Below are 23,872 nucleotides of genomic sequence, written 5' to 3' on the forward strand. Positions count from 1 at the left end.
TATCCTGGGTAATGGAACCATTGTGTGTCCTGCTTTGGTGGTGGTCACACAAATGTACATATGTGTGAAAATTCATACAACTGTACCTGCCAAAAAGTTACTGTGTGATAATTTTAGAGATTAAAAAAAGTGAAAAACATGATGATGATAATACCAACACTTATTAAGTGCTTACTGTGTGTCAGGAGTTGTGCTTAATTGCTTTTCATGTATCTTCTCATTTAATCCCCACGAGCTCCCTATGAGGTAGGTGCCATGATTATCCCTTTTTGTAGAGGAGGAAACTAAAACTCAAAATAGTTAAGGAACTTGTCCAAATCATACCAGTGGTAAGTAGCAGAGTTAAGATATGAACCGAGGCAGCCTGGAACCTCAAACCCTTCCTTGCACTTAATGGCTTCATTCTTCAGGATGACCTGAGGAAAAATGGCATGTGCTATAGAAAGAAGGATGAGTTGACTCCTTCTTACAAGGTAAGTGCTTGTCTTTGAGGACTGAGGCATAGGTGGATTGGGATGGGTTCATGGCTGCAGAGCTCAGTTGAGAACACAAATGTGAGTAGTATCTGATTTCATTTTGCTCGGTGATACCTCATTGAAGTCTCCCAGTTGCCCAGTGAGGTCTGCTGGACATGCATTACTCCATTGTAGAGATGAGGAAACAAGCTCAAGGAGGTTGTGACCTAGAGCTAGACAAAACTCATGCTAAATATCCTATGCCTCTTCTCTCCCATCTCCTCATTTTAGTGGTCTGTCACTGAGTAACCACCTGAAAACTTAATTGCTTAAAGCAATGACCATTCTTTATACCTGCCATAGTTCTATGGTCTTGGGCTCAGTTGTGCAGTTCTGTTGCTCCGTGTGATCTGGCCTGGGGCTGCTGTCATCAGGGGCTTGGTTGCTTAGAACAGCCAGGATGCCTACTGTGTGACTGTGGCAGTAGGTGCTGGCTCTCAGCTGGGAGCTCAGCTGGGGCTCTTGCCTGGAGTGCCTTGGTTCTCCCTGTGGTTTGGGCTTCTTAGAGCATGATGGCTGGGTTCTCAGAAGTAGTGTTTCAAGAAGCAGGAAGTAGATGCTACCAGTCCTTTTAAGGCCTGGGCCTGTAATTCCTAGAATACCACTTTTGCCACATTCTGTTGGTAAAGCCAGTCATGAGGGCAGCCCAGCTTCAACAGGAGTGGAGAAGAGCTCCATCTCTTGTTGTGAGGAGGGCCTGAGTATACAAGGAGAGAGGGGATTGTTGGAGCCACCTTTGGGGACTGGCTTCCTCGTCTCCAGCCCCCATTGTGATTGACTGAGTACTTACAATGAGTCGGTCTAGCCCCTGAGCTGGTGGCTACAGCTGCAGAAGAAGGAGTTGCCATTGTCTCTGCAACTGAGGAGTGTGGTTTACCCTGGAAGCTCAGTCTCTTCTTTGCAGAAGCGTGGACTCATTCCTCCCCTTTCAGATAGTGTGTGAAAATTCATTTCTATCTTGAAGATAAGGTTGCTGTGGACCATAGCTCCCTGGAAGTTCTGGATTTCGTTGAAGGATTCCATTTATGGAATGACATACAGTGCTTGTTAGGCATCCTCATGGAAAGAGTTTGCTTCCTTATTCTGAAACCTTGTCACCTATCACATCATCACCTAAATCCCTGAAATGCCTGGAAGCCACATTTAGGCCATTCCCCAGCCTGGCATAATGGGCTCCTAGGGACAATGTTCCCCAAGTCTTCTGGCATCTTCTGTCCCTGCCCTGGCTTTGGTGATGGTGGTGACATCTGAGGACAGATCTCACCTCCAAAACTTCTCCCAGCTGGGAGCCATTGGAGCAGCTCCGGCTTCATGTTGAGCCCTCTGCTTTAGGAATGAGGAGACAGCAATATAGCACTCGGAATCTCCAAAAATGGATGACACATTGTCAGGCGGCGGGACCAAGCTTGCCTTGAAGAGGACTTCCTGCTTTCTTTCTCCCCACTCTGATGCCACCCACTTCCTTCCAGCCCCCAGAAGAAATATTTCCTTTCTCCTTGATGTTTTGTAGCAAGTGGGAAACTATAAAATAAGCATTTGCTTATGAATTAATTTTTGGCACACACAAGACTCAACAAGCCTCATGGCACTTTCATATCCGTCCTTCGAGTTCTTGCCAATTTCTGTGTTCCTTCCTCCGAAGATGTTCCCACCAGCACCCAGGGAAAGTTCCCTCCGCTTCCTCTTCCCCGCAGGAGGACAGGGCTGCTGTCCTTACCTGGAATGGAGAGAAGGAGAGTCTATCTTTGAACATGCCTTTTTTTTTTTTTAAGCAAATACAGATGTTTGGAGAGATATGTGCCAACGTGACCATAGAGAACCTTAGAAAATTAAGGGGATAGATATTTTAAAACATTTTTTTGGACTAATTGCTTCTGGTTGCAGAAGCACAGTGAGTTTTATGTGTCAAATGGAATGGTTGCCCACGGCTATTCCTGTGCCAAGGTCTAGGCTATAGACACACCCAAAAGGGGTTTTCTTTTCTGCACGTACATAGCTAGAGATGGAAAATGTGAGAAGTGCTTGTCAGGAAACTGGCCTGGAGATTCAGCTGAGAGAGATCCCTAGGTCATGGGGCCTTTCCCCACCACACTCTTATTTTTTGAGGTTGGCCTAAGAAATCAGTCCAAGAACCAGTCTTCACTGTGAGCACTCACACTGCTTCGAGAAGAAGCCATGCTGTAGGAGGAACACGTGGGGCTGGCTGCTCTGACCCCACCTGGCAGAGAGGAGGGTGGAGAGGGTGGTCGGATTTGCGTCCGCTAGAAACGGAAGGCCAGTGTGTGAGGACGAGCAGCCTTGGCCGGACAGGGCAGTCACTCTGAGGAGGAGGAGAGGGCTGGTGTGTGAGCAGGTTACGTAAATGGGTGTTGTTTTTGGCAGGGGAGCCAGAGATGAGTCACTTCTGAGTGGTGTTTTCTAACCTCAGCTTTTATCCATGAGGGAAAGGAGCGTAGCCAGTGATGCAGTCAGGGGCAGCTCTCTTCCTGGCATGCAGGGGTCTGGGAGCCATAGGCCTGTCCCCAGCAGGCTTCCCCAGAGACACTGTCCTTCGGCTGAAGCCGGGAGCAATCCGGATGGTAAAGCTGCCCCAGCTTGGCTCAGGGGTCTCCTCTCTGGGTCCTGGCCCTCTGAGTTGGAGGCATAAAGACTCCCCGGAAGAGGGGCCTATCCCGTGAAGGATCTGTGACCCCAGACTAGGACACTTGCGTGGGAATCCTGGCTCTGCCCTTCTCAGCCTTCAGTGACCTTGGACCTTATCTGAATCGCTTTGAATCTCTGTTTTCTCCTCTGTAAAATGAGGGTTGGAAAAACCTAGTCTCTTCCTTAGGGACTGTTGAGAGGATAAACACAGAACTTGGGGGTTAAGTGCGTGGCCCAATATTCTGCAGAGCTGCTGCTGCTGGGACTGATTTTGCAGAGTGGGGAGAGTCCTGCCCCCCCCCACCCCCATCCCACCTCAGGGCTCCAGGCAAAGTCCCTCACCCCTCTTCAGCCAGATCCTGACCTGGAGCACAGGATGGGGACAGTCCCCACCTCACAGAGCCCCTGGGGTGGTTAAACAAGCTGATTCACAGAAAGTGCCTCCTGCAGCACCTGGCTCGTACAAAGATCTCAAGATGTGGTGGTTCTTATTTTTATTAATTAACACAATTTTTACTTAAATGCAGGCTTCATCTATTACATTTGTATTCTGTCAAAAATCCTACTTCTGATATGTTGCTTTTGTGTGGTGGTTTACAATCCAGCAGGCCTGAGGGATGCTCTGTTTTATGTTGTTTTCACACACAATTTACCTAAGTCCCTCTGATTGTCTGTATATTTAAAATGATTTTAGAGGTCCAGAGGCTAGGAAACTTCATTGCCTTGGGCATGAGTTACTTCCACTGACAGACATTCTGGACGAAGCAGAAAAGGGCAGTCTAGTCTCCACTTTGTGGTTTAAAGGGCTCCCTGACCCAGGCCATTGTCTCCCCACCCCCACTTCCTTCCTTTCCTCTTTCTTTCAATAATATCTTTGACCTAAGCACCTTACCTTTCCTCTCCATTCCCAGGAAACTAGGGTGTCATCAATAAGGGTCTTTTAGTATTGTTGGTCCAAATCCAGGTCTTGAGGTAGAAACTCAAAATTCAAAAGTACTTATTGTTCTTGGGCATATCAGACTTGAGCAAACTCTCCTGCAAAGGAAAATGGCAACTCCCCGAGCTCTGTCCTGCTTGGTTGTTGCTGCAGGTCTCCATGTAACGGTGGACACTGGGCAGTGCAGATCAGGGTAAGAAATGCTGCAAGAATTCTCAGCCTCCTTCATGTGTGGCTCCTTCAGTTTGGTTATAAGAAGAACCATCTTGCTGAGGTGCTCCCAGGGGAAAGTGTGCATCCTGGTTTCCGCTTCTATAGGAATTGGAGACCCAGTACTATTTTTCTTCTTTCCTGAGTAGCAAAGCCCACCCTGTGAGCAGAAGTGGACGTTACATGTATCTGCCCTGCTGGCCTTCCGTGAGAGGGCTGCAGTTGCTGGGGAGAAGGCAGTGGGAAAGATCTTTGGAAGCAGAACGTTAATCTCCTTTCTTCCTATAAAATCTGTAAGCAGGAACTCATTTCTAAACGATGTCTTTGAAGAAAATCTCAATTTATCCACAGTCTCCAAACTTTGACTAAAGAGCAGAAAAAAGTGTCAGAGAACACTTGAAAATAGTTGTCAATGAAGGTATCCTTTCATTTTATCCTACTGAATCCGTAACAGGTCCAGATTTTCCTTGTTTCTTTCTCCTCCTTCGGGCCTAGCAAGAGGTCTGTGCTCTTTCTATCTTTCCTTAATGATTTCTGAGTATGGACTGCTTCTTGCAAACTACCAGGCTGACACCAGACTCTCCTCTGTTTGCTCATGATATGTTCATAGATTGGCAAACAGTGCCCCCCAGGGCCAAATCCAGCCAGCTGCCTGCTTTTGTAAATAAAGTTTTATTGGCACACAACCGTGCTTGTTCCTTTAGTATTGTCCCTGGCTGCTTTCTTGCTTCAAGGGCAGAGTTGAGTAGTTGCAACAGAGATTGTATGCCCCTCAACACCTATGTGGTCCTTCAGAAAAATGTTTGCCAACCTTTGGGTTTGTTTAATCTTTACTACCTCGACATTAAGCTGCTGAAGGGGAAGAACTATATAGCTTTTTCCCCTTGTTCTGTGTTCTTCACCCTCTGGTATGGCAGTTACAGGTTTTAGGTAAATGTTCACCAGATAAGCAATATCCTAAGTCCCGGGATATTTTGGCCACTTACTCAGCTAATGGGAATTCAGGGAAAGAGAGGTCTCTTCTTTTTTCTTTCTTTTTTGCGGGGGAAGGCAGGTGGGTTATTTTTTGGAAGACTTTTTCCTTCCAGAGGCTATCACACCTTCCCTTCATTGCCGTTGCCAGGATGTATTCCATCACCCCCTTTTACTGCCTTTCAACACAGATTTGGAATGCTGGTTAAGGCCAGGCACTCCTTGGGGAATTGCACATGTGGCCCAAGAGTCCAGATATCTGAGATTCCAGACTTTTGATTGGTGAGCTCTCTTTGAGCAGCCCACCCAAGGGCACTACAATAAGGTTAGTCATGTCTTTATGGCCTAATGCTGTTATTTCTGTGCCTTCTACAAAGGTTTTCCTAGTGGTGAACACAGGGACTCCTTGGGGCATATACAGCTAAAATATCTGAAATCTTGGAACCTTGTCTCCAGCCTGTTTATCTTCTTTTTCTACAAACTCCCCAGATAATCTTACCCACTCCCAAAGGCTTCCAGCTACCACTTATGCCAGCAACTCCCAAAGGTATAGCTCCCGGCCCCATCTATCTACCGATTTCTCAATTTCTAATCAAATCCCTGTTGGGCTTCTCCAACTCTGACTGAGGTAACCTGACCCCAGTCTCGCCATCTCCCCCCTTCCCTCCGTTTACCCTTGTGTTCCATGTCATTGTCAATGGTCTCACCACCACTGGCCCTCCAGGAACTAATTCTGTGTCCACTCTACCTTTCAGCTTCAGTTAGGACTTGTATTGAGCCAGACAGTTGTCACTGTGAAGTAGGAATATGCCCAAAGTGGCCCCACTAGGGATGGAGGGGAAGCTGGGATTTGAATGAGACACTGTGGCTTCAGAGTGCTTACTCTCATACTCATAGGCCACTGTGCTATACACCTGCCAGCCTGGGGCTGTCTGCGTTTTGAGCCTCATGGCCTTTCCCCTGGATGACTGAGATAGCCCTTTAATGGCCTCTCTGCCTCTGTGTGTTTCTTTCACACTGTGGTCAGTGATGCCTCCCAAATGGAAACCTGACCACCTCATTCACTGACTTAACAGCCTTCTGTGGAGGGTAGAATCCCTGGCATGATTGGGCCCCGCTGGGTTTCTGCACTCACTGCCCATGCTCCCTGTCCTACAGCTGTACCTGCGCATCTGCCAATCCCTGGCCAGGCCTTGGACTCAGATGCTTTTGCTCCGTGTGGGATGTGCCCTCTTTCCCTTTGCCTGGCAGGCTCCCAAGCCCTGATTGAAATGTCTCCTGTTCTGGAAACCTCCTCTTGATCCCCTGAGGCAGAGGTAGTGGTCCCCACCTCTGGGCTGTGCTGTCTTTACTATAGCACTGGGGGATTGACTGTTAAGACCCAAGGGTGCAGAGACCAAGTCTGTCTTCACTCTTGAGTCTCCTCTAAAGAAGTCGCCACACGTGCGATGGATGAAGGGTACTTGGTCTGTACCTGATGAAATTGTGTGGGTCATCAGTCCTACTCTGTGGATTATTCTGGGAATTCAGTGAAACAGTATGCGGAAAGTGCTCAGCTGAGCATGGTGCTTAACACGTAATTGCTCATGCATAGCCGCTCTGGTTGTGTATATTCCCTCTCCCCTCCCACCCCCCAGAGTGTCACTCCTTCCAGGGTCAAACCTCCGTCTGACTCCCCAGCCCTTGGATCATGGCAGGTGCTCAGTAACTATTCACTAAAGGATTGATGTTCTGACCCTGCATGGTTGTCATGACGCTTTAGCCCTCCTACCCTTTCTGAACACAAGCATGAGAATGTGAAACGTGAAAATGTCTTGTTAATGGTTTTAACAATTTTAAAAGGGTACCTTCTATAGGAGTGGGAGGGAGTTAAGTTTATCTGAGCCCAAGCGAAAGGCATAATTTCAGTTTGGAGAAATATCCTTGTGATGCCAGAGATACCTAACGGGTTTATTTCCTCTTAATAACAATTGTAGATAGTAATAATAATGTGTACCAGAATCTGAGTGCTCACGTGCCAGGGCACTTGGCCCTCTCTGCACGATCTCATGAACTCTCTGTGGTACCCATGCACTACTATGACCCTTTTTGCTAATGAGGAAGTAGAGGCTCTGAGAGGTCAAGTTAGTTGCTCAGAGTCACAGAGCTAGCTAGTGGTTGCGTCAGGTTGTTTCCTGCCAGACCCTGAGTTCTTAACCTCTCTACAGTGCCGCCTCCTTATATGAGAAGCTTCCTCCGATTTCCCTGGCATGGACACGGCCCACACGTCCTCTGAGGACCTGCTTCTGTTTGCCAGGCACACTGGAATTGGTGGCTTCCCTCTTCGTTGTTCCCTTTGGTGGTGGGCTTTTTGTGGAGTGCATTTTGTCCTCCGCAAAGACAGAGGTCAGCTGTCAGTGTCTTAGAGGACAGCTTGGTCATCGGTGTATTTGCTTTGTTTGTAAACTCTGTCCATGAATGATGGAAGAGGAAGCCGTGGAAGACCTTCTTTCAGATTGGCCATCTCATTTGCCAAATAAAAATTATATGTGTCATAGTACAGGCAACTTCACCTCCAGCAAGTTCCAGGTACCCAGGTCTGTGAAAGTGAATGGCAAGGAGAAGGTTCTACATAGCTTTCTCTCTGTGGAGACTGAGGGCAGCTCATTTAATTAGGGCTCTTATGAAAAGTTAGATTATATTACTAACAATTTTTGTGTTTTACTTGCCTCTAAAGAAGCATATGGTCTTTGTCACAATGTGAGGCTTATTAGATCTCTGCTTTTGCCCGTTTTGCCCAAAGAAGCTAAATGATCTGGGCTCCCCCAATATTGAGTCTTTGCTGATTGAAGAATATTCGTGTCTCAGAGAAGGAAAAGGAAGGAGGGATGTCTTGCCTTTTTAAAGGGTCCACTCCTGTGCATGATACTATTATATTCTTTATCTGTGCTATGTGGGCTAGCCCCAATTACAGAGGAGGAAACTGAGTCTCAAAAGAGTGATGTGTCTTACCCAAAGTCACCCCGTTGGCAGAGCTGGGATACAAATCCTCAAAAATCTCACAACTTTCTACCTTGCTAGACAGCCTTTAAGTTGCAAGGATAGGTCTATGCGAGGGAGCTACTCAATGCTCTGCACATCTGGAGAGCAATGTCTGCTTGTTATTGTTGGGGATGGGTGTAGTAGGTCATTTGATCTGAGAAGCAAGTAGTCACTGCCAGGTTATCCACTAAGTTTTAAAGGTGGACTCATGAACTCACACAATGGAAGCATGTTTAGTTTTATAACAGTGTATGAGCCTTCCCTCAGTTTCCACTGGTGTCTTTCTTATGAGCTTTCTCTGGTCAGAGGTGAACCTGTCCTTGACATAAGAAAGGCTCTTGCTCAGTTATACTGTTTCCTTGGATTGTCTGGAATTCATCCTGAGGGGAGGATGAAAGCTAGCTTGCACTGTGGATGGCTGTTGCAAACCCCTCTACTATTTCCAGTTAATGAATGCATGTGTGAGTTGTATGCCTGTCTCATATTTACAAGAGGAAGTATCTCGTTTAATTTTATTTTCACACCAAAAGCCTGAGTGTTAAGAGAACATGGTGTTTTAACACTCCTTCGGTTATCAGCTGCAGAGCGGAGGTTGTATATTGTCACATACAGTTTTTGGAGTATATTTCTACATTTGTTACCTGGCAACATTGCTGCATCGGGACATAAAGATGTATTGGTTCCTACCAGATCCTCGCTGTTCATACTGTAGAAGGTAAAACTTGCTTCCCCTGTGGGGATTTAGAAGAGATGGCACACAGCCAATGGGGCTCAGTTGACAGATGGACTGCTGCACATCAGTGACGTGACCTAGGACCAGGGTTGGGCAGGAACGTAGGCTCTTGTCCTGTCTCGGTAACAACTCCCTTATACTCTAGGTCTGGTTCCTCGCGTGTTAAATAAGGGTTTGTATTGGGTAACCTTGAATACTTCTTGGTGATTCTTTATCTTTTTCAAGTAAAAACAAACAACAACCAACTCTTGTTCTGGTGATTTTGTGAGTCATCTAGACACTTTTAATACTGTAATGGCATACCACTAATACATGGGCATCTTTTTAATTGCTCATATTTGATACCCAGTTCCCTGCTCGAATGTATGCATGATTTTGTTTTTGACCACTTGATAGTTCTGATAAGGAAGGAAATCCCATAGTAGGATTAGCAGAAGGCCACAGCATCTCTTGCTAAGGTTGCCCTCTGAGCTGATTATAGCCCTGTGGAGTACTTTGTTTTTATGATATGGTGCATTGAAAACACTGTAGACAGAACTCGAATGCTTGGGTCGGGCCTCCATGTACTCTCAGGTCATCATAGCCCCCACCTCTTGTCCTGTTTGATTGACACCTCACTGTCTGACCCTTGAAAATATTTGCATTGGAAATCCTTGCATTATAGGTTGGAAAGTCCTCTCAGTTCAAGGCATACATTCTAAGACTCAGAAAAAGCTTCCTGAGACCAAGGGCATTGAATTCTCCAGCACCTGTACCGTTTAGTGAAGAATGATTGCTAGGGAGATGTTCCCATGGTAACAATTCTTAAAAGAGTTTTGTGGCATCAACAGGTTAGACAAGAAATCAAAATTATGGGGCTCAGCAGCACATCCGGTAAGCACACACTTGTGCTAACTCCCTCCTGAGGAAGACACTGAAGCGAGAGCCTGTCCCTAATCCCCAACAGGCATGTAGGGTCTGGCCAGCTTGGGCTGCTTCTCAGGGCACTTGATTTGTGTTTTTCTGCACAGTGTTTGGTTGTATCAGCATCTTTAAGGATGGCCCTTTCCGTCCCCTGGACTCTTACCATCTTACCTGTTAAGGAAGAAAAAGACAACTGAATATGCCTGGAGGGTATTTAGAAACCATCAGTTGCCTTTAAATATGTGTATATTTAAATAAAGTGCCCCAACCTCTGTTAAAAAAAAACCCAACATGCCATTTTAATGATTCTTTGCTCTTGGGTGTTAAATTTGCTTCTTAATTTTTGTCAGGAAATGTTCTAAGAGGAAGCCACAACATTCCTTACCTGATTTATTCATATATGTGTATATATATGCATATAGCTAATGGATTTTTTTTTATATCTGAAGAGGACTTGGCCCTGAGAGTTCCTAACTTGGATGACCATCCTGATGACCCTTAACTTGGAAATCTATATCCTGCTGTTCAAACTTTAAGATGATTCCTAAATGGATTAAAGTCCTCAACCAGCAGGCCAAGGCAGACTCTAAAGAAAAACAAGGTCATGCTGCATTTTTTGGGTAAGCACAGGAATCAACAAAGAGATGTTATGTAACTTCTATTTATATCCTCCTTGCTCACTATCTGCAGGCAGACAAGAGTCGCTGAGAAGGGATTTAATGAGCTCTCGGTTTGCTCACCTTCCTGAGCTGGTAGGAACCAGCTTGTTCTCGAATGCGTCAGTAAAGAATCTGGCTGTGGGTGGGCGGCCAGGGTAGGTGGACTGAGTTGTTGCCATGGTGTTTTTTAATTCCCCTGTCTCTCAAAGATATCACTCCCCCCCTTCCCTGGCTCTCTCCTTTCCCCTCCTTCTTTTCTTTTCTTTTCTTTTTTTTTAATCTTTGAGCTTCCTTGTTTCTCACACCTAGTCATGATTCTTGGAGCTGTCTCCAGAAACAATATTTTCCCTTCCCTAAGAGCTCCCCCCTTGTGTAGCTCCAGGACATCAGAAGAGTTTTTTTCTGAGGTGTGTTTTTCCCTCCCTCCCCTGTTTCTTTTCCCATGACTTTATTACCAACCCCTCCATTAGAGGGACCTCGTCTGGAAGTCTTCCATCTCGCCTGATGGAAGCTTTCTTTCCCATACTGGATTGCTCTGAAACCAGGTGGATTCTGTTGCTGATTCGGCAGCTGGTATGCCCTGGAGGAGAATGACTGTTTATATCTCCATACACCCTCTGTGCTCTTGCCCTGGTGGAGTGATGCCTCTTATCTCCTCTAGCCTATTATACAATTAGAACCACAGGAAAACAAGAGGACAGATTTGTCCCACAATGATAATTCCTGGAGCTTGGGCAACTCCTGTTACGTGAAGGTTGCAGGTTGAAACTACTCAGCCTGCATTTAAAAAAAAAAAAAAAAGTGGCTGCCCCACCTATTCTCAGCAGGGACGCCAAACCTGCAGTTTTGAGAACTCTGTGGCCACCCAGCAGTGCCCACCTGCACCCTGGCTGCTCTGAGGGTGGCCACAGAGGCTTCTGAGACAGCTCTGTGTTGTCTGTGGTATTCCCACCGGAGGAGAGGCATTTAGATGTGAGTAGGGAGGTTAGAATGAAAAGTTCTTAGAAAAGAATAAGTAGTTCCATCAGAACAGGCTTAAAAAGAAAAAAAAAAAAAGCCAAACCCACCCTTGCCTTGCCCAAGAGTTGTGCAATCCTTAATAGCAGTAGCCTGTTTGAATAATCAAAGGCCATCTGACTTCCCTTTATTAACTTCTGTTAGAGGCATCTGCGTAAAATATCCCCGGATTCCAGACCAAGAAGGTAATTTTTTTCTTCCCTCTGAGTAACTGGAGGGACTTTCCCTTTGGAAATCTTCCAGCAGAGTTAACTTCATGGTTGAGACTGTTTTCTCATCAGAAGTTGCCAGCAGCTTGATTCCCGATGTGGGGACATTAAAGACACTTGCCGCACAAACGTGGAGCCCCGCTTCCTAGAACCTGCTTGAGAGTCACAGCTGCCTCTGGTTCTTCTGCCCTAACCCCTCTTGTCGCAGAGAACTCTATGCCCACTTAGGTTTCCTGAGGCCCTCTAGTTTTTTTTTGAAAGTGTCAGAGGCTCTCTCGATGTTTCTCCCAGTTACCTATGCCTGGGTTTTAAACTTTTCATCACGATGGCGCAGATGCTGAAGGGCATAGTCCTGTAAGCCATCTGAAGTCTCCACACCGCTTGCTTCTCTTTGAATTCAAGACTTAAAAAAAAGATTCTATTGCTATTTGAGGAGGAGGTGTTTCAGTTGCCCCCACCATACGGTGTTTGAAAAATGTGTTTTTATTAGCTGCCTTGCAACACAAACCCACAGACTGTTCAGCACAGAGCTTGTAGCCATCATGTCTGGGGAGGGAGCCAGGCTCTGTAGAGGAAGGCCCACAGTGACTGTCCTTCCTGCTCATAGTTAATAATGTAAGCAGCTGTGTCTGTGGGGCCAGGGTAGTTAACAGTTAACTGGATGGATTAAGGATCCCCAGCCAGGCTGAGCCCATCACAAATTTATGTACAAAAACCTGATAAGCCTCTGAGAGGTGACAACATCAGGTCACCCACCTTGGGCTAGTCTCTGGCATGCTGCATTTCCCAATGTAGCAGGACCTTGAGCTTTCACAGACAGGGATCTTTTTGGTTACTGGGTTAAACTTTAGCTGCCATTGCTACAAAGCTTGATTTGGTTTAAGCTTTTTGGAATTGCACTGCCTTCAGGATTGCTGTTCATTCATTCATTCATAGAGTAGATATTATTGAGCCCTTACTGGGTGCCAGGCACTGCACGAGTCAGCCCCGATGCAGTCAGGCATGGGTCCTGCTCTCTAGGAGCTTACAGTCTAGTCGGGGAGATGGCTGGGAAACCAGTTAACAACCAACTAAATAACGACTTAGGAGAAGTGGGATGGGAAAGCAAGCAGGGTCCAGGTAGGGTCATCAGGGAAGGCTTCGCTATGGAGGTGTCATTTAAACTGAGACCTAACAGAGAAGAGAGCCAGTGTGTGAAGAGCAGAGGGCAAAAGTTTTGGAGACGGATGGGTTGACATGGTCCTGGCATGTTGGGGGAGCTGAATGAGGCCACCGTGGTGAGGGGTGGTGGGACAGCAGCATGAAGTGACTGCTTGATCGAAGTAAGTGTGCTTGTCATCAGGTGGGAGGCTGGATTAGGTGATCTCCGAGGTCCCTGCCAACCTCTAGTCAGTGCTTCTAAAGAGCACCAAGTTGGCTTGGGCCTGTAACCTGCTGGGTTCTGCACTGCAGCTGCCAAAGCCATAACATATGAAGCAGCACTTACACAGATGAGTGCTGTGTAATTTCATCATGCCCACCTCCATCCATTTTGCCATCTGTATGTTTTGCTGTTGCATTCCAGGGATGCCCTCATGGCCACATGGAAGTTACCTGATGGGCCAGCACACAGGGAAGGGGGCCTGCGGGGTTGGGAGACAGGAAAGTCCCAGAACGCGTCCATTGGAGGCAGACTCAGGCTGTGCCTGAGAGTGAGTTGAGTTGAGCAGAGGATGGGGGTGATTGGGGGTGACTTTGGGTCCTCCGTGGGGGAGAGGTGGGGTGTGGGGATACGGGCTTTGGTTGATGTTTTGCTTTCTGTGAGCCAGTGTCCTTGCCCCTGGCAGGCCAGGTATATTTATTTTTATTCAGATTTTATGCTCGAGTGGACTTGTCACAGCCAAGTATGTTGAGAGCAGGGAAGGGAGCATGGCTGGTGTCGAATACCTGCCCTGTGCTATGGGGGCTCTCACCTGTGTTCCCTCTTTTACGCCTCCCAACAGGCCTCTCAGGTGGTTCTTATGCTGCTCCTTCCCCTATTACAGATGAGGAAACTGAGGCTGAAAGTTATTAAATGACCCATTCAAACCCACCCAGCTCCTAAGTCACCGCTGTTCATACATTTATTTCTACCTTGTTAAGGATGCAGAATATAGAGCCCCGTGACTCTCTGCACACGCAGAAAGTGAATGGGCCAAGGATTGCTCTTCGCATCTGTGTAAATCTCATGTTGGATTCCCTGGGAAGCTGGGAGCTGCAAGCCTAGGAAAAGCCAGCCAGTGTTGACTCTTTGTCCTGCAGGTCCACAGGACAGGAATAAGACCTGGCAGGTTCGTCCCAAAGATCAAAGTTCTGACCCTCCTTCACCTCCTGCTCAGTTCTCTCTCTCAAGAACACAGACTGATCCCCGTGGGAGGTGGGAAGGGACAGCACCTGAGTCACTGCCAGGTCCTCCTCAGCCCTGGACCCTCCTCCTCTGCACCCTTCATGCAGAAATGCGGGATGTGTTTCTTGGTGATGGGGTTTTCCAAGCACCTCTTGCGTCTTTCTTTTTGGGTCTCAGGGTACAGGTTGGAGGCCTGCTGAGAAGGCCTCTGTGTCCTCCCTGCCACAGATCCCATGGTGAGTCTGTGGGCGAGCCGAGATGAGACCTGAGGGTTTCAGAATATACCGCAAGAAGACACTGGATGAATCACAGAATCAGCCCTGGAGGGCACCATTGGAGGCTGCTGGGCACACACTCCAGATTTCTGTTCCTTCTCCACTTCGCTAGCTGAGCAGATATTCATGGGCTGAGATTCTAAATCCTCCCTGAGTGCTTTAACAGAAGTTCTCCCTGAGATCTAACCAAACTCTCCTTTGCTTTATATAGTGCCTTTAAAAAAAAAAAAAAAAAAAAGTAAGCTTCACGTTGACTTAAGAGCCACCAAAACACCTTCTTGCACTTGTGGAAAATTACCGAAGAGGTCCCCACCCACTCAAATTTGGGGGTTGCGTCTATTTTATTTTTATTTTCATTGGTTGCATCTATTTTACATTGCACTGGTCATCTCTGCTTTCCCCTGGAGGCTTTCCGTTTTTCTCTTCATGTCTGGCTGGAAGAGATAGACAGCTGTGTCCTTGTATCCCCATAAAAGATGCTGGGCTCTGGCATCCGTAGGTAGGTTTGCTCATTGAACCCAGAGAAAATTTGGAGTTTCCTTATCTTCTTATTTGTGGGTCAGAGGCACAGTGTTCTGCAGAGCGGTAGCTTACCTGCCTCCTGGAAATCTATTTGGTATTACTGTTAAATATTGCTAGAGATGGTGATCACTCCTGGCCTACCTACAAAATTAGGGACTTTGTAAGATAATGCCTTTTTATTTTATTGATTTATTTATTTTTTTAGGAAGTACAGTTTGGTTGAGATGTTGTTGATGGACATGTGCGAAACTGTTAGCTTTCTGATCCACATGGGGTGTGGGAGGGACGAACCATACTGCCTAACAGATAGGGCTAGAACTTTCCCAGAAAATGCCGGCTCCCTTGGGCAATGGGAGACAGAAGAGGAGAGATGTTAAGCTTCCCATCTCAGGAGAAAAGAGTTTCTTATAGAACAGGCTGGACTTTGCTGCTTGCTAAAAATGGAATTAATTCACCTTGAAAAGCATCATGGAGATCTACTGCTTTGGCCTTGACTCTGGAGCTCAGGCCCTTTCCTGGATCCCAGTGACCAGATTAATTGGAGTGAGGGTCTCCTTGTCATCTACCCCTTGCGTCAGGCATCAGGAGCCAGCAATTGGCCAGAATGTGACCTCCATCCATCCCTTGCCTGGGAGGGTAGTTGAAACAGGGTGTTTGTGTCTAAGTCACTGAGAGGTGGCTGTACAGTTTGGACAAGAGAGGACCTTGTTTCTGAAAAATGAAGTTGAAACGTTGATGCCTTTTCAGTGCAGACTTGGGTCACTTCATCACTTTCTTCCTTTCCACTTTGAAGTTTATATTATTTCTGAGCTCATTAAAGCTGGAAACATCCTCGAAGAGGTTGGTAAACTGAGAGCTCCAGATGTTGACTGGTTGGAACCCATCAAACCAGGCAAAAAATTTCCTTCTTAGAGTTAGTGATAATTTATGACAAGGGAGTATTCAATTCTGAATGCCCATTTTATTAATTATTACACCCTTTTTATACAGCAGACTTTTCCTGAAATTCAGAATGGTTGAAAATATTGGAAAACAGTTTATGTTGAAAAACTTAGGACTGTCTGGGAGGAGGGTCTGACACCAAGCTTGTCTTCTGCCTTTGGGTGTATTAAACTTTAAGAAGCGGAAGCAAAAATGTTTCCCTGTCTCCAGAAACCTGAATGTGTTCTGTGGCTAGTGAAATTCCAGCCAGATTGTTTGTTTTTTAAACTTTCTACCTGTGACAGCTGTTGGGAATTGCTATTCATTGTGTTTTTGCTGTTAGGCCCACTGGAATTATCATTGGATGTTATTTGGACACTGGACTTTGGTCATCCCCAAACCCCCAGCTCATTCGTGGATCCATCTATCTTGCATTCAATACCTTTCCTTTGAAACATGCTTTGTTAGATAACAACAGCACCTTGCATTTGAATGGAGCTCCTTGGTAATCCAAGTGCTTTTCACACTTAATGTTTCATACCTGCAGCCTTGATGGCTCCCAGCCTCCATGTGATGCAGAGAGGGCAGGTGGTAAGATCCTCGTTTTGCAAATAAGGGACCCAGGGCACAAATGAGGTTAAATTGCCCAAGATCACGTGGTGTGAGTGAGGAACCAAGGCTAAAATTTAGCTTTCCTGACTTCAGTTCTTCAGGCTCCCTATGCCTAACCAGGTGTGTTTTATTACCTGCTTCATGGTTGCTGATCTTTGAGTTTTGATTATCATCAGTTTCTAAGAAAAGGACTCAAGACCCACAGCAGTCACTGCATGACAATGTTTTTGCTAACCGTTTATAATCCCTAGCCCTGGTAAACCTTCAACTAGCAAAAGGGGGTTGTTTGGAAGCCTGTATTAATAAACGTACTAAATGTCATAGGAAAGTTGAGGCATTCACATGGGTACCTACCGCAGCTGTTCTTGATGGGGAGAGTAGTCTGTCTTTGCCTCTGAATGACTTGGGGGGTGAGGGTGGGATTCGGGTTAGGGGCAGTGTGGATTATAAAAAAACCAAAAGGTGTTCAGAGTAGGACCAACTCTTGCTCAGGTGAGAGGTGTTTAACAAAGCAGGGTGGTTGGGGCTGAGTGCCGGACGGCATCACCACTTACTAGATGTACGACTGGGTAAGTTATTTCACTTCTTGGAGCCTTGGTTTCCTCACCTGGAAAGTGGGGATAAAATAGCACCTACCTCATGGGCTAGTTATGAGGATTAAAAGAGATGATGTGTGTAAAGCACTTAGACAGTGCCTGGCAAATTGGAAATGTCCAGTCATCCTTCACTAGAATGTCGTTTACAGAGAGAAGGTCCCCAGAATGTGGTTTACTCTCAGTTAATCACAGCAGTAGGAAGAGAGCCAAGTGATGCTCCATATCTTGGAGCCACTGATACCACTCCACCACCTGCAGAGTGTCTGATTGAGCTGGACAGGGATGGGTTGGTTGGTCTGGTTGGAGACATCGACTCCCAGAGCTGGTATGAAAGGGAAAAAAAAAAACCAGACTCCAGGGAAGATTTTTCATCTGCTGCTGGAAACTCGGGCGTTGGCTTACTGTTTGGCAGCCACATTTTTCAAATTCTTGTCCTTAGCCTGAGAACTTGATTCATTCTGCAGCAGATAAGTGAACATCCCCCGTGCGCATCATGGGCTGTGTTGGTCAGGGTCATGTCTTCCGAGGCAGTCAAATGGAAAATCTCATTCTCTCAAGGCCCAGTGTGAATGCTTCTAGAAGGTAGACTGACTGCAGGGTGGAAACGCTTTGGGGGAAGTATCAAAGTCCCTTAGCTGTCCTGGCTCTCTGGGCTGCTCACCCTCAGGCCATCCCCGCCCGCACCAGGCTCTATCCTGGATCACGTCCATCTCTGCTTCCTGCCGCTGCCCATCTGTAGCTGAAAGACCTGCTAAAGGGCCTCCTCCTCAGAGTGGCCTCGTGCCCTGGGCAGGTGCAGGCAGCCTGGCTCAGATTCCAGGCAGCTCCGTGCTTTCCCCCCAAAGTTCCTAACTCTGGGAAGGGTGCCTTCTTTTTGATAAGGAAGATGTCTGTTGCTGATTCACTTACCTTCCCCAGGTATGTGCCTGGGTCAAGGGGAAGGCTTGTATCTCCCATTATTCTTCTCCCCAGGACCCCTTGTCCACACAGTTTAATTGGGGCTGTGACCTCTTGTACCTAAAGAAAGGAGTATCCACCTCATCCCGCCCTTGCCTTCCTGTCTGCAGGGTGGCTGCCGCAGTCTAGTCCCTAACCTCAGGGTGCCTCTTGCTGAAGCTAGGCAGGCTTGTCATAAACCACGCTCCATTTCTTTGCAAGGACTTGGGTGGGGGTGGTGGGTGGCTGCCAGGCTAATCAAGCAATATTTTATTATTTTCAAGACTGATCTGAAAGGGTAGTTTTATTGTTCTTTTAATCTCACACCATGATTCATTGACCTCCGTGTAGCTCCATTAGCCCAAGGAGAGAAAACTGCACTTGGCAGTGATCAGAAGACAGGAACGTAAAAGCAGGCTGCCGTTTCAACTCACCACGAGCCAGCATGGTCAGAAGGAGCTGTCTTGGGCAGTCAGTGGAGGAGGGTTCTTTGTGGCCTTGGCAAGTCCCTTTCCCATTCTGGGCCTCGGTTTCCTCATCTGTGAAATGTGGAGGGATGGACTAAAGTGGTAGTTTTCAAATGCTGTTCTGTGGAGCCCTGGAAGAGTTTACTCCCTGCTGTTTCATGCTGAGCCCTTCTGCCTGTCTTTATCTAGGGTCTTTATCTAGGACAGTATTTGGGGATGGGAGGAGAGCAGGGTTTTCCTACTTGGGGAACCATCTGGAAACTGCTGGAAAAAGAATTCTTCCAGCTTCAGCATTCAGTGGTCTGTTTCCTCTTACTCTTTTGCTTTTAAGCTTGGCTTGCAACCAGCCACACCTACTTCTTGTCCCACCACTACCCTCCAAAGCTGCCGTGGAGGGGGTTGCTGCCAGCAGTCTCTTCCTCATGCTCACGCTGTCCCTTCCTGCACGCATGTTGGGTGCAGCCCTGCTGTTAGTGGTGTCTGGGATTGATGCTGGGGATCTGCTCTCAAACCAGCTTCCTTTCCTTTGCTTTCCCAGCCTCCTACACCTCTCTGACTACAGAGCTGGTCTTTGGGTCAGTTAAAGATACAGGTAGGGGGGAGGAAAGTTTGCTGTGGTTCTGCCCCAAGTCACCAGCCTCTCCTAACCCCAGCTCCTCTGTAATGTGACAGATTTATGAATGATGATATCAGTCTTGGTGATCTCCTAAGACTCTGATGAGACAGCATATGTGAAAAGGGCTTTGGAATCAAATGTGATTTGGAGATAACTGGAGGGCGAGGAAAGGTCAGCCATGGGGGCGGGCAGGCAGGTGCCCTTCCTTCTGGTGGGGGAGGTGGCCCCGGGAGGTGGCTCCTTGTCTACACAACTTACATAGTTCCCTAGCTTTCTGGGAACAAAGCAGACTCCTTCTCTCCCTCTTTCTTTTCGTTGGGATATAATTTACATACAATAATATGCACAGATTTTAAATGTAGTATTTGGATCTGACAAATGTTTTTTGATATGTGTTGCACTCATTTTCTACGGCTGCTGTAACAAATTACTACAAACTTAGTAGCTTAAAGCATCCGAATTTAATATCTTACAAGTTTGACATGAATTTTACTAGACTAAAATCAGTGCCTCGGCCTGGCTGTGTTCTTTGCTGGATGCTCTAGCCTTTTCCAGTTTCTAGAGGATTCCCACATTCCTTGGCTTGTGGCCCCTTCCTCCACCTTCAAACTTAACAAAGGTAAGTCGTGTTCTTGGCACATGGCATTTCTCCAGCCTCATCTTCTTCCCCTTTTAAGGCCCGTGGATGATCCAGGACAATCTCCCTACTTTCAAGTCAGCTGATGAGCAGCCTGAATTCTATCTGCAACTTTAATTCCCCTTTGCTATGTAAGGTAACATACCCACAGGCTCCAGGGTTTAGGACATGGACATCTTGGAGAGGGCTGTGAGTCTGTCTACCACAGGTGTAACTACCACCCTAATTGAGATGTTTCACTCCAGAAAGTTTTCTTGTTTCCTTTTCTAGTCCCTTCCCACTCACCACCCCACCCCTCCACCTGGCTCAGGCAACCACTGTTTTGATTTGTAAAAACTTTTTGACACATTGCAGTTATACATACTTAAAGACTTAAATAGGGGGCCGGCCCGTGGCTCACTCGGGCGAGTGTGGTGTTGGTAACACCAAGGCCACGGGTTTGGATCCCATATAGGGATGGCTGGTTCGCTCACTTCAGAGAGTGTGGTGCTGACAACACCAAGTCAAGGGTTAAGATCTCCTTACTGGTCATCTTTAAAAAAAATAAATAAATAAAAATAAATAATAAGTAAAATAGTAGACATTGATTTTTTTTTCCTTTTTTTTTTTTTTGTTTTTGGCGCCTGGCTGGTACAGGGTTCGAACCCTGGACCTTGGTGTTCTCGGCACCATGCTCTAACCAACTGAGTAACCGGCCAGTCCCTCTGTTTTGATTTCTCTCATCAGCAATTAATGTTTCCTGCTCTAGGCCAGATTTATGTTGAAGGGCTTACCTCACACCTTCCAGAAGGGGTGGAGTGAAAATTTTGGGAAAGTGCAATCTCTTTGTGACTAATTGCTCTTGGTTTTGGGGCTGCCATGATGATTGAAATGGGTTCAGGCAGGGAAGGAGGCACTAGCCCTGTGGAAAGGCCCTGCCTCAGTAGCCCGAGGGCTGGGAGTTGTGCACTTAGCTGCTCAGCTCTGGGAGACAGTCTTGAGCAGGTGTGTGAACTGTGCGGAGGGCCCTGGTCTCACGAAGTCTAGAACACACCAGGCGCCAGAGAGGGGTGGGTGACCACCTCCAGCAGCTGCAGCCAGGCCATTCCAGAAGCCCCTAACTGAGAGCCCCTGTTCCGCAGCCTCCCTCTCCTCCCCATGGCACACCCTCCTGCTGTGGGGAAAGGGTCTTAGTTCTTCCCCCACGCTGCCATCATTCTCCAGTCCTACACTCGTAGAAGATACCACCGCTTCTCTTTTGCAGACCGAACTTCTTCCTTGCAGAGTTTCTTTGTTTAGTTTCTCAGTCAGGAGACTTGGAGCCTGAGCCCGAGCCTGGGCCATCGTCTCTTGTGGCCATGCTACCCCACTGCAGACCTGGGAGTCCTGGTGAGAGTGCATCCTTCGTAGTTAGTTTGGGTATCTCGGGGGTGTGCTAAAACACCTGTTGTACATCGTGTTTGAGGAAGCCCTGATCTCTCAAGAAGGAGTAATAATTGTAACTACCTCCACGGGGCTTCTGTGTGAGATAGTGCACATGAACTTGGGCCCCGAGTTCCTGCCACCTGTGAGCAGTCAGTAAACATTAGCTGTTGTGAGTGCTGTTGTGATGATCTGCTTCGTAACCACCCGTGAAGTGCTGTTATTGTGCCCATTTCACAGATGAGAAAACTCGGGTTTCAGAGACGTTGTCACTTTCTAAGATGACATTAGCTAGCAAGTGGCGGAACAAGAACCTAGGTCTCTCCACCTCCAGAAACAGAGTTCCCACCACTTTGCTATTCTGCCCTAGCTGCTCACAAGGTCGCCTTCACTGTGGGGTTTTCATGTTCTACTAATATAACAGTGGAAGAAACCCCAAACTAACACTATCAGTGGGCACGGTGCTCAGCACAGGGGCAGCCCTTTCACATGGTTCCGAGAGGCCCGGCAGCTTGCCCAGGGTCACAGAGCCAGTGGGTGAGGGACCCAGGATACACACCCTGGCAGCCTGACTGGAAAGCTTCTCCTGCCAACCCCTCTGTTAAGAAATGTTTTCCTTCCCTGGGGGCACTTGTACATGTCTCCTTTGATTCTAAGAGGTGTAACTGAGTATGTCTCCTGTCTCAGCTTGACTGTGGCCAGGGACCTTAGGGCCAGGCCTGAAGGTCCCCTGAATCATCTCTCCCATCCTCCAATCACCAACCTTTTCTAATTTGGGTTTTCTATGCTTCCTCATGCCTTCTGGCCCCCTTGTCCGTTTTATTATTTTACTGAGCACGTTCTGTTGATAAAGCTGCTTTGGATCTTTGTGGAGTCGAGGACTGGTATAAATAATTCAGAATAGCCACACTGGCCATTGCAGGAACGTATACAGAAGTGCAGACTCCTCAGTCCTTTGCCCGCTCTTATTTCATAAGAGCTTCCCTTACCCTGATGATATCACCTGACATCTGTCGAGTTAACCGGTTGGACATTAAGCAGCCAGTTTGTAGTGTGCTCTGTGTGCAAGGTTGCACTGTTATCAGATGACAGATGGCAGGCTCGACTTATTTATTTATTTGCCTACTTACTTAAAGTACTTTTGTTTTCTTGAGTGACCAGATTGTCCCAAAATGCTTTTAAAGCTGCCTCCGTGCAACGAGAGGACTGCTGGGGTAGCAACTACGTGAACTGTCCTGTCTGTCTTCTGGGGGACCCACAGCTTTAGTTAGCTGTCTCCCTGGGGTCTGTGTGGAGGTGAGATGCTGTATGGCTTATCTTGCTGGAAAATTCTGTCATCATAATTAGGTGGCTGTAAGTGGAGGTCACCCATCCCCATACATCTTGTTTTGTCTGTGGATGTATTGCTTCTTGAAGAAGTGAACAATTAGAACTTGGTTTCTCATATTTGAGCAATTTTCCAGAATTAATTTATTTGGGGGATTTATTTGTCATGTTCACTGAATTTGGGAAGGATCCAGTTGGGGGTATCCAGTGTGAGGAGGAGCCGTGAAGTACCGGGCTATGTTCATTCTTTCATCAAGCCATTGTGGAGTGCCTGCTGTGAGCTGGGCCTCTTCTTCGTGCTTCAGGGGCATCTGTAGACCAGGCTGGTGAGGTGTCTGCCTTCATAGAGCTCCTACTCTGCATAAGACGGAGGGCAAGTGGACAGTAAATACAGCGTCATTTCAGAGTGTTTTATTTATTGCTATGAAGAGAATAAAAGGGCATGGCCTTGGGAGCTGATTTAGGGACAGCCTCACTGAGGAAGTGACATTAGTGGGGAGATCAAAGATGACTCTAGCCATGGGAAGAGCCAGGAACAGCAAGGACAGGGCAGAGGAACTGAGCGTCTGTCACAGGACTGTTCACCAGCAGTCTCTTGGGTCACTTTCATAGAGATAAAAGGCTATTTTAGTAAATACTCATTAGGGTGATTATTGGATTACTGTATGTTTTCCTGCCCAGGCTGCCAGTTTCATGGCCCAGGCTCTTTGTTGCTCACCATTATTTCTCCTGTAACTGACACAGTGCCCAGCTCATGACAGGTGCACCATAAATAGTGGATGGATGGGGGGGTGGTGGAGGAAATAGTAGGAAACATAAAAGAAAAGTAAAAAGGCAGTAAAGGGCAATGGAAGACAGTAAAGACTTAAGCTTAGTTCTAGAGTAGGAGTCTTGTGACACACGGAGATGCATGGAATGATAAGGCTGAGCAGTACAGGGGGTTGGTGACTTGGGTTCTAGCATTTGGGAGTGGTTGGAGGGGAAAAGATAAAACCAGGAAACACAAGCAGAAAGGATGGATCCTGTGTTGTGAATAAGAAACAACCAGAGGTAAAGAAGAATGGTGAGAGGGAGAAGAAACGGCACCCTCAAGATGTGCAGTGTGGGCAGATATTTGTCAGTGCTGTGTGGGGGCCAGTGGCTAGAAAGCTCAGAGTGACTAAAGTCGCATGTTGGCAGATGGAAATGGGGTGCCCTCTGGGGGCTGCGGAATCAGGCATGGGGGGTGGTGGTGCATGGGTGGGAGTTGGAGAAGTTAGGGGGCTTGAAGAGGCTGGTAAGATTTTAGGTGTTTTCTGGGATTAGAAGCTCAGGGCTACCTTCTGTGGGAAAGTGCCATTTTTCCAAATAGGAGGATATGAAATTGGCAGAAACATCCA

At 47.1% G+C, this 23,872-nt stretch overlaps 1 protein-coding gene across 1 annotated transcript in view; it reads left to right on the forward strand.

The window, feature by feature from the left end:
* ITPR1 (inositol 1,4,5-trisphosphate receptor type 1) overlaps positions 1–23,872 on the forward strand; it is a 315,422-nt gene that overhangs the window by 218,485 nt on the left and 73,065 nt on the right. The window lies entirely within an intron of this gene.

The sequence above is a fragment of the Cynocephalus volans genome, chromosome 11 (genome assembly GCF_027409185.1).
Source record: "Cynocephalus volans isolate mCynVol1 chromosome 11, mCynVol1.pri, whole genome shotgun sequence".
Lineage (NCBI taxonomy): Eukaryota > Metazoa > Chordata > Mammalia > Dermoptera > Cynocephalidae > Cynocephalus > Cynocephalus volans.